The 10,273-nt window shown below is 49.1% G+C and overlaps 1 long non-coding RNA gene across 2 annotated transcripts in view; it reads left to right on the top strand.

Moving 5' to 3' along the window:
* Nucleotides 1-12: 12 nt before the first annotated feature.
* LOC112550780 overlaps nucleotides 13-10,273 on the top strand; it is a 41,747-nt gene continuing 31,486 nt past the window's right edge. The window contains exons 1-2 of one of the 2 annotated variants that reach the window (XR_003094778.1): nucleotides 13-72; nucleotides 1,450-1,501. This is a non-coding gene — a long non-coding RNA (uncharacterized LOC112550780). Of the gene's footprint in view, nucleotides 73-547; nucleotides 700-1,449; nucleotides 1,502-10,273 lie in introns of those variants that run through there. The other variant, XR_003094779.1, reaches the window with a different exon arrangement.

Genomic DNA, 10,273 nt, shown 5'->3' with positions numbered 1-10,273 from the left:
TGCGAGGGGCTGGCGGGGATGTCGACAGGTGGTGCAGCCCCTGCGCCAAGCAGGGAAGAGAAGTGGGGGCAAGTGAGCGCCCAGTCTCCTCTTGCTTGCACCGCGTCTGGGGGGAGCTTCTTCCACAGTCTGGACACCCTGACCGGGAAGGTTTTCCCAATGTTGAGCCTGAAATGATCTTTCAGGAGTGGGTGGTCATCACTCCTAGTTTTCCCCAGTGGTGCCCTGGTGACGTTGTTCGCTGAGCTCTTGATGTAGTGGTAAATTGCTACCGGGTCCCTGCTCAGCCTCCTTTTTTTCAGGCTGGAGAGTCCCGGGTCCCTCAGCCTTTCCCCGTAGGGCTTGCCGCACAAGTCTGATCATACGGTGGCTCTTCTCTGGACTCTCTCCAGCGTGACCACGTCCTTGTTAAAGTGCAGTGCCCACAACCACAACCTTGTCTGCCTATGTCCTTACACCAACACGGCTACAACCTACACCCGCACAACCGGACGCAGTGCTCCAGCTGTGCTCTCACCAGTGCTGAGTAGAGTGGGAGAATCACTGCCTTGGTTTTGCTGGAGACGCATCAGTTGACCATGCGCAGGGGCACCAGTGCAGGGCATGCGCAGCACACGGTGCGGCCCTATGCGTTGGCTCTGACACAACCCCATCCAGCCCACAGACCAGCCCCGACACTCATCTATCCCATGGGGCCGGGTGAGTTTGACACCCCTGTTATGCTTTGTATTCATTTGCATGGACTTGGCAGTAAATGATATGTTGTGGGTGTGGTGCCCTTCATCTCAGCAGTTTCAGAAACCATTTGCAATCTTTGCATGCCATGGTCATTTGCATCAGCTTGTCCACACGGGATGCAAGGGGCTGTACAGCTGGAAGTTCCTTATTATTTATTTTTTTTAAATCATGCCTTGCCTAACCAGACACCGAGGTCCCATGATGATTCTGGCCACAGACTGAGATGAAAATAAGTTGCCTTTGGAAATTCCAGCAGTAGTTTAATCTGGGCTCCATTTTTCTACTCCAGCTTCAACCAACAATCGTGGTGGGTTTTTCCTTACTGCCCCAGCTGTGTGGAAGGGGCTTCTTGTAAACAATGGCGAGACCACCTCTCTTTCACTCTTCTGTTAACAGGCTTGCAGAAAACTGATCTAACAACACCTTGTGCCTTCCCCAACTTCTCTATTATATCCAGCTGATCTCTCTTGCCTTACTTTTATACTGAAAAGTATACTTTTATACTTTTCTTGTGTGCAAGTGTCCAAATCTAGTACAACAGAGCTCCAAATACTTATTATTCACATAACAACTAGGACAAAAGAACATTATTAAGCTTGCAAAGTCTAGCCCTCAAAAGTTAGGAATGCTTGTGCCACCTTAATTTGGCTTCTCCCTGTGTACGTACAAAATGGTTTTCTATTATGTGATAATATGCTGTGTTTTCCACAGGACCTCTGCTTCACTGAGTTCGCTGAATAGCTGGCGTTCACGTAATGAGCAGGTATTTAGTATTTTGTTTTGTCCTCCTTTTCCAATGACTGGCCTGAGGCCTTATTATTAGTCAAGCACTGCTTGGAAGACAGAATTAGTACTGTTTTCCAAGTCTTTTCTACTATGCAGGGTTAGATCCACTATGATTGGAAATAGCAAAGTAACTGATGGTAGTCATCTGTGTTGATCACTACTAGAAAATGTGCTGGGGGAGAGAGAAGGAAGGGAGTTCACTAGCTGCCATACCAGACTCTGAAGGAAACTTTGTTCTAGGGGAACAGTATCCCCAAAGCTTGACCCCTTCTGCTCTCTCCCTTTTATGCAGTCCATGTCCCATGCCTGTATCTTCCCCACCTCTGGGTCCTTGCCCCACTCCTGTTTTCACCAAGCCAGTCCCTGTGTCTATTCCTCAGATTTCGTGTCCCTTTCCTATTCTCTTTGCCCAACAAGGTCAAATCTTGCCCTCTGAAATCCTGTCCTGTTCTGTCCAAGACCTTTGCCTAGCCATTCCAGCACTTTTCATCCAGTTATAGGTTATGCCTTTAGACCAGGGATGGGGAAAATATGGCTCGTGGGCCAGATTCGCGCTGCCAAGGGATTTTATCCAGCCCAGGTAACACCTAGCCCAGGAGCCGGGGGCAGCCAAGGTTATGGTGCATGTGGCTGGTCCTGCTGCCTCCAGGCTGGGGAGAAGTGGCTGTCGGATTCACTTCCTGGCAGCAGTGGCTCCTGCCAGCTGCCACCACTGGACCTGGCCCTGCTGCCTGCTCACCCTGGCTCATCTTCACGGGCAGGTGGGGAGTGGTGTTTGGAAGTGGGATGAGGCCGGGATCTTGGGGCGGTGCACTTGGGCACCTGCCTGCCTGTCCCTCTCCTGCATGCTGCTCCCCCAATCCCAGCCCCATCCTGGCCAAGCGCAGAGCAGAGCCATGATCCGCTGCCCACACGCCCCTGTGACAGGCACCAGTTCTGCGGTCAGGGCCACCTGGGGAGCAGATCCCAGCTCTGCTCCGGCCCCACACACTCACTTCCCTGTGATCCCAGGAACTCCCTGGAGACTGGCCGGGAACCACCTGGGCAGGGCATGCAGCCAGGCGGATGGGATGGGGCTGCTTAGGGAGTTTTGATAAGCTGCTGCATGGGGTATGGGGTTTGGGATGGTGCTGACCCAGCCCACAACAGCTCATCCAAACTCTCTGTGTGGCCCATGGGCCCAAATAATTGCTTTACACCTTTTGTTTAAATCTAACTCCTGCCTCTCCACATAGGTTCAGCTTTTGTTCCCTCTGTATTTGAATTAAGCATCTTTCTCCACCAAGCCAAACTGGCCTAGCAGGGAATCACTGAGAGCACAGAAGACAGAAATTCCTGGCTTTCAGTTCAGGTGCCCAAACCCTGCCCAGACCACAGCACCCAAGAGCTGCAATTACAGGAAGAAGTCTTGCTGAGTCCTGGGCTTGAACATGCCTAGTACACAGATAATCTTTGGGGAACGTAGCAAGTCTCTACCAAGCCTGCATGAACTGCAAGTTTTCAGAGACATATAATGTAGGCAATTTAAGGTGGCTGTTTCATAGATTTCATAGACATTAGAACTGGAAGGGACCTCAGAAGATCGTCGAGTCCAGCCCCCTACCCCCTGCCCTGATAATTTGCAAGGCTAGCAAGAGAAATCCCCATGATATAAAGACCTGCCTTTATTCATCAAACAAATTTTGAATTCCCATTTCAAAGCACAGTAGCACTAGAGCTTTCCAAAGAAAAATTTCCCAAAAGGCATAAAGCCTGCTGACCACCCTTGTCCGGTACGTCACCCAGAACAGTCAAGATGTCAAAGAAAGATATCCATACTAAGCAAATTCCCAAATTGAGCCTTAATGTGGACGGTCCCTGGAGTGCTGCTAAAAGAAGTCTGTTCGGCAAAGAGTGTGTGTGTGTGTGTGTGTGTGTGTGTTGGTGTCTTTCACCAACCAAAACAATTCATCTTGCTGCAGATTTTACACAAGTGGTTAGCTAGCTAGTCAGTGGTTCTCCACACATTCACGTAAGTGCAATATGAATTAATTATCTGAGGTGAGCTCAGAATTATCTGAGGTCAATTAATGTGTTTGAGGACAAAGGAGAACTGTCCCAGAGGATATTGGATACAGTAGATCTTATTTTTGTACAGTGATATCTTTCAAAATCATGCATAGAGCCATCTCTTTTTGATTTTCAGCTATGATAAATATCCCCTCTTCAGGGAAAGTTGTACCCTTCAAAAGTCCTTACTTTTAATGAACAGCACAGATTTGAATAGGAGAAATCATATGCCTTTTCTCTGTAGCATGTCTCATAGCAAAATTAATCTGTCAGATAATCAGCTTACTAATAAAAAGCAAATAAACAAGATGGGGTTCCTTTAAAAAATCTGAATCAGAAAAAAGTATTTTTGAAATGACAAAACACTCTAATACTTTAAAAAGCCTGGTTCATGCTGATTAGCTGATTGATGTATTTGTTGAGGAAAGCCAAGGAAATCCCTACATCTTCTAATTTCTTTTGTTTTCTAGCTCAATTGTTCATTATCTTTCACTGTGAAAGAATTCATTTTCTGCCTCCTCTACTATCTTCTTTCTGTATTTCACATTATTCTTTGCAAAGCATATTATGAAACATTCGCCTAGGAGGTTGATGTGTGACTTGTCCCCTTCAGGAGTCACAGAAATGAAATCTTGTGTTTGATCAAGTGCGTAGCAAGACTGTTTCTGTGTCTGTTCAAAAATGCAACTGCCTAATGGTAGGGCAATAAAAAAAATGGGTGTGCTGCTCCAACAGCCTCCATCACACGAAACCCAATGCCTTCTGCCTGAGCAAATGATCTCTGAAAAATTCTGTGGCCTGCAGATGTGCAGCCATCCTTGGAGAAGGCACAGAAGTGTTGAATGCCACATGGGAAGAGTACAGTTCTGGGCAGGTATCAAGTGGGATAGTACTGACAGTCTCTGCAGAGTTTAGGCTTTCCTTGCTGTGCTTGAAAGCTCCTGAGCGTCCCTCTTTTGACAGCTACACAGTATTGTACAAGGAATTCATTGAACAGTGTCTTTGGCAGAAATACTGCTTTACTGGGATCTGGAAAGGCACAGGAAGACCATAGGTTGTACTGGGTCATCCATACTGGCTGAGAAACTGGACAGTGTGGCAGGTGAAACCCACCATAAAACCTAACTAGTAAGGGATTAAATTGCTGGTGTGGATTTGAGACTCCAGGCAGGGAAAATAAGCAAAAAGCTGAGCAGTTGCTCCTGCTGTAGCGACTGATAATTACCAGACCGACTTGGAGGTCCTGCATAAAGAAGGGAATCCCCTCATTTGAGAGTCCTGGGTCATGAACCAAAAATGCCAGGACAAAAAAGCCAGCAGTACAAAGCAGCCATTGTGCAAGATAGAAAGGATTAGATGGTTGGAATCAGACTGTTCCTATCACACAGCAGGAACCAGAAGGGACCCTAGAAACAGAGTGGCCTACAATTAGGAGAAGAGGCTTGGAGTCTGATTTTATTTTACAAATAAAAAGGACCCCGTAGCCCCATGTGATGAGGACAAGAACCTTGTTTTGGTCCAAACAAATGCTCATTGAAGTCTGGGAAAGCCTTGCTGCTGCCTTAAATGGCTTTGAATCAAGACTGCTAGAACTATTTTGTAAAGGCTCCATTGTTCAGTGATGTATGTTAAGTAGGGCCTGGTTTAAATTGTGGGCTCAGCTCTCTAGTATCATGGCCCAAGCATGGAGGGGACTGCCATTTTCACACCCAGGCCCACTGATCAACTGAGGGGGCAGGTTTAGAGCCATCTGGCTGGCTGAGCCCAGCCCCTTTTCCAGGCTGGGGGCAGGGATCAGGAGTGTCCAGCAGGGCGAGGTGGGGGCAAGAAAGTGTCCACGCAAAATGCTGCAAATCTCTCCCCCAGGGCATGGAGCACCACCACTGGAAGGGGCTTGGGGGCAGACTCACCTGGCAGTGTGCCCAGCACCTGGCAGACCCCAGCCTGGCCAAACTTGTCTGGCATTGTGGTGCCCGCAGCCCGCAAACAACAAAGGGTTGCAAAGCAGGTAGGGGGACTGGAGTGTAGGGAGCCACTGCCCCTCAGCCTCACTTACGTCTGCCCCTGCTCCAGCCCCTGGCTCTGCTCTGCACACCAGAGCCCCACTGAGGCAGCGCTGAGCACTTCCATCCCCCTGCCTACCTAACCCACCTGGCAGTGCACGTCCACTGCTGCCACTGGCTGGGGCAGAGGAGGGACAGAGACTGGGCACTGCACAGCGGCACCAGTGCTCCCACAGCTCTGTCTTGTTGCAACAAAATGCCATGATACAGGAGTTCCCCACAAGTGGCCATATCATGGCATTTTGTTGCAAATCGCATTTTTTGTGGAAAATCATTTAATTTTTTGATTTTCATGAAAAATGCAAAATCACAATTTAAACCAGGCCCTATATATAAGTATTTCAGGGATACATACATTAGTTTACAAGATTACTTAGACATATTTAACGTAACCTTCTGCTCCAGTAAGAGGGCAATGTCAGAGCTGTGTGTTTTGACTTGGACACTCTGCTAGAAGCTGAGATACCTGCGAGAAAAGTGAACCAGCCTGCAGAGGACACTGCGGGTCTGAATGCTGGCACGAGGGATGTTGGCGAGCCCATGGAAAACTTGCAGGAGAGAGACAGGGACAGAGAAGCCCATTTGCAAAGGGCGACAGAGAGAGCTGTGTCAGCCTACCCCTATAAATAAAAGTTTTGTCACTTGTATTTTTGAACTCTGCCCCCTCTCCATAATTTATCATTTGCATGATAGCCCTGCTCACTTGTCTTCACCTCAGCATTTATCTAGCAGCAGGCGACGATTATCTCAGGGCAACTTTCTATTCCTTTGACATCTCTTAATTAAACTATGACATTCACTAAGCATGGAAGAGAAAAATGTTGGAGGGGGAAAAAAAACCTCACTGCACTGCACTCTCATTAGACTACCATATTTTTGAGACTTTGGGTGCTGTGAAAAAGAAAAATACGAAGGGGGTTTTAATGGGATGTAATAGAGGTGGCTTTGGTTTTAATTCGCTCTTAATTGTTTAAGCCTTAGTCTTGATTTTTTCTAGAAAAAATGTAGTATATACTAATCATATCTATTTTACCTTCACATGAATTGTAAAGTCTGGGCCAACTCTTATTTAGGGGAAGCTTTCATTAGTTACAAGTGAGGTTTGCAGGATTTGGTTGGTATCTACAAGAAGGTTCTGAAGAAAGTATATTCATATAATACATGTCCTCTGTATTAGGACAGATGATATCAGATACTAAATAGATTAATGCCTGTAGTGTTTCCATATCACGGTGAGAAGTATGCTGGGAATACATAAAACAAATGCAAGCTTAGGGGTGGGGAAATATTCTTATGCCATGTATAAGAACTGCCAGTTCTGCCATGTATACAATAATGAGGCTCATTTGCCAATTGACTCTTCCTTTCATCATACCACTTATAAAAAGGGAAATCTCTTTAAAGTGTCTTTTTACTTTAAACCTTTAATTCAGAGTTCACACAGTATTCAGCTTAGAAGTCTCTTCAAGTCTATTTTTTCTGTTATGAATCATACAGTGTTTTTCATATTAGTAAAGCTGTCAAATAAGAACTGACACAAGAATGCTGAAGTAATCATCTTTCAAATATTTTGAATTAATTATAGCATTTGTGGAAGATGCTGGCTTGATAGCTTTGCTAGCTGAAGCCCTTCCATCTATTGCACGGATGCATTGCAATGCACAGCAGTATAAACACCTTCTTTTCTGGAGGTGCCATTTCTAGAAGATGAAAGGGGTATGCTGGTCTCCATGCTCATTTAGATCTTGGTTTTTTCTGCCAAGACTGCCAACAAGATTTGCAACTAGGTGGTGACCACCAGGTCTTAATTTCACTTCTAAGTTAACTCTGGCTTTCAACCGGCTGTTAGCTCCCCCAGACAGAGCCCATGGGGGAGCTGGCGTCCCCCTACCCCCCGGCCTGTGGGGGATGCCCAGCAGGGCGGGGGGGGCAGGGATTGGGGGCCCCCACACCTGTCCTGCAGGCGCCCATCTAGAGCCCTGGAGGCGCGGGTGAGGGAGCTCCAGGAGGAGGTTAGCAGGCTGAGGGGAATCAGGGAGGCGGAGGATGAAATTGATGGGTATTTTCTCTCCATGCACCCAAGGAAGAAGCACCCCGAGAGGTGCCCTTCACAGCAGAGTGGCAGATGGTCACCTCCAGAACCAGGGCTGCTCGCAGCAAAGCAGTACCAGTTCCTCCAGTTCGGCTGGAGAACAGGCACGGGGTCCTGGTGACACTACAGGAGAAGGAAGGAGAGGAGGAAACCTCCGGAGTGGAGGCAACTCCACACTCTCCACACTCTGAACAGGCTGAAGGAGCTAAGCAGACCCAGAGGAAGAAACGTTGAGTGATCGTCATAGGCGGCTCCATCCTGAGAGGTACAGAGGGTCCCATCTGTCACCAGGACCCCTCGACACGAGAGGTCTACTGCCTGCCCGGGGCAAAGATTCAGGACATGATGGGGATGATCCAGGCCATGATCCAGCCCACCGATTACTACCCCATGGTCCTAATCCATGTGGGCACTAATGATGCGGCCAGGAGAAGCCCTGATCACCTGATGACGGACTACCACACTCTGGGGGGCATGCTGAAGGAGATAGCGGCACAGGTGGTATTCTCTTCTGTCCTACCAGTGAGTGGACATGGAAGACGACACGAGACCTGCATCAGAGAAGTCAACTTGTGGCTTCAGGAACGGTGTCTCAAGGTGGGCTTCAGCTTCCTAGACAACGACCCGCACATCAGGACGAGAGACATGCTCGGGTGGGATGGGCTTCACCTTTCCCCCAAAGGTAAGTGTGTGTTCTCTTCTAGGTTGCTGGATCTCCTCCGGCGGGCTTTAAACTAGTTTCGTCTGGGGAAGGGGAAGACAAGGGCGGAGGAAGCCTTGGACCACTAAACCAAGCGTCACCCCCAAGAACAGCCCAGGTAGACTGACGACGAGCAGAATGAATACCCAGGTAAGCAACAGGGGTCCGGGTAGTACGGAGATTAGGGGGCCAGTGCACACATCTTCAGGAGACCTCAAATGCCTCTACACAGATGTTTGTAGTATGGGGAACAAGCATGAGGAACTTACCCTTCTGCTAACTGACACCAACCCAGACATAGTGGGGCTCACCAAAATGTGGTGGGACCCAAGGCATGACTGGGCGGTGAATATCAAGGGCTATAGGCTGTACAGGAGACATAGGACAGGGAGGAAAGGTTGGGGTGTGGCGCTCTACGTCAAGGAGAAATACACATCCTCAACAAGTACCATGGGGTCAGAGGAGGGGCACACTGAAGTGCTCTGGGTTAGAATACAAGGAAGTCGAGGAGAAAGGGACTTAACGGTGGGGGTCTACTACAGACCACCCAACCAAGGGGAAGAGCTAGACCGGGAATTCTTAAGTCAGCTCACGGAGGCAGTTAGGTCAGGGGACATGGTCATTATGGGTGACCTGAACTTTCCAGACATCTGCTGGGAGGAGCAGTCAGCCAGGTCTGACCGCTTACGTAGGTTCCTAGCTGAGATACAGGACATCTATCCCAGGAGGTGCACAGCGCCACCAGAGGAGACGCCTTGTTGGATCTAGTCCTGGCCACGGGCGATGACCTGGTGAGAGGTCTGCGGGTGCTCGACCACCTGGGCGATAGCGATCATCACCTGCTGGAATTCACCATCCAGTGCAAGGTGGCAAAGGCTTGCAGCAAGGCAGCAGCCCTGGACTTCAGGAGGGTGGATTTCAATGAGGTAAGAAGACTAGATGAGGAGGCACTGAGGTCCCGAGAAGTGGGGGGGGAGGGGGGAGCTGGGTGTCCAAGAAGAGTGGTCGTTCCTTAAGGAGACGATCCTCCAAGCCCAAAGGGAGGTAATCCCATCACGGATCAAAGGGGGCAAGAGGGCTCAAAAGCCCCCATGGCTCACCAAAAGCATCCGGGAACGTCTCCTAGCTAAAAAGGAGGCATACACCCAATGGAAGGGAGGGGCCATCACCATGGAGGAGTATATCTTGGAGTCATTATTGATGCTCGGGGCTGTAGGGGGGTGGTCAGGAAGGCCAAGGTGGAGATGAAACTGGGACTAGCGACCCAGATCAAGGACAACAAGAAGTCCTTTTTTAAATACATTGAGGGTAAAAAGAAGGTACCGGGTAACGTGGAGCCTCTGCAAGACACGCTAGGAAATCAGGTCATCGCACCAGACGACAAAGCTAACCTATTTAATAATTTCTTTGCCTCCATTTTTCTGAGCAGGGACCAGGTCACCCCCCCGCCGCCGGGACCCCCGTAGGTCCCAGGGGAGGCACCCCCAGGCCTCGGGTCAGTGAGGACATAGTCAGGGAACTTCTGGAGGGACTGGATGTATTTAAATCAGCAGGTCCTGATGATCTCCACCCCAGAGTGCTGCGGGAATTAGCAGAGGTCATTGCGGGATCCCTGGCACGGCTTTACGAGCACTCATGGTGCTCTGGTGAGGTGCCAGAGGACTGGAAAAGGGCCAATGTGGTTCCCATTTTCAAAAAAATGAAGATGTGTGCACTGGCCCCCTAATCTCCGTACTACCCGGACCCCTGTTGCTTACCCGGGTATTCATTCTGCTCGTCGTCAGTCTACCTGGCCTGTTCTTGTGGGTGACGCTTGGTTTAGTGGTCCAAGGCTTCCTCCACCCT

This window comes from Alligator sinensis, unplaced genomic scaffold, assembly GCF_000455745.1.
Source record: "Alligator sinensis unplaced genomic scaffold, ASM45574v1 scaffold984_1, whole genome shotgun sequence".
Taxonomy (NCBI): domain Eukaryota; kingdom Metazoa; phylum Chordata; order Crocodylia; family Alligatoridae; genus Alligator; species Alligator sinensis.
Note: the sequence above shows the minus strand (reverse complement) of the source record. Positions and strands in the feature narration are given on the sequence as shown.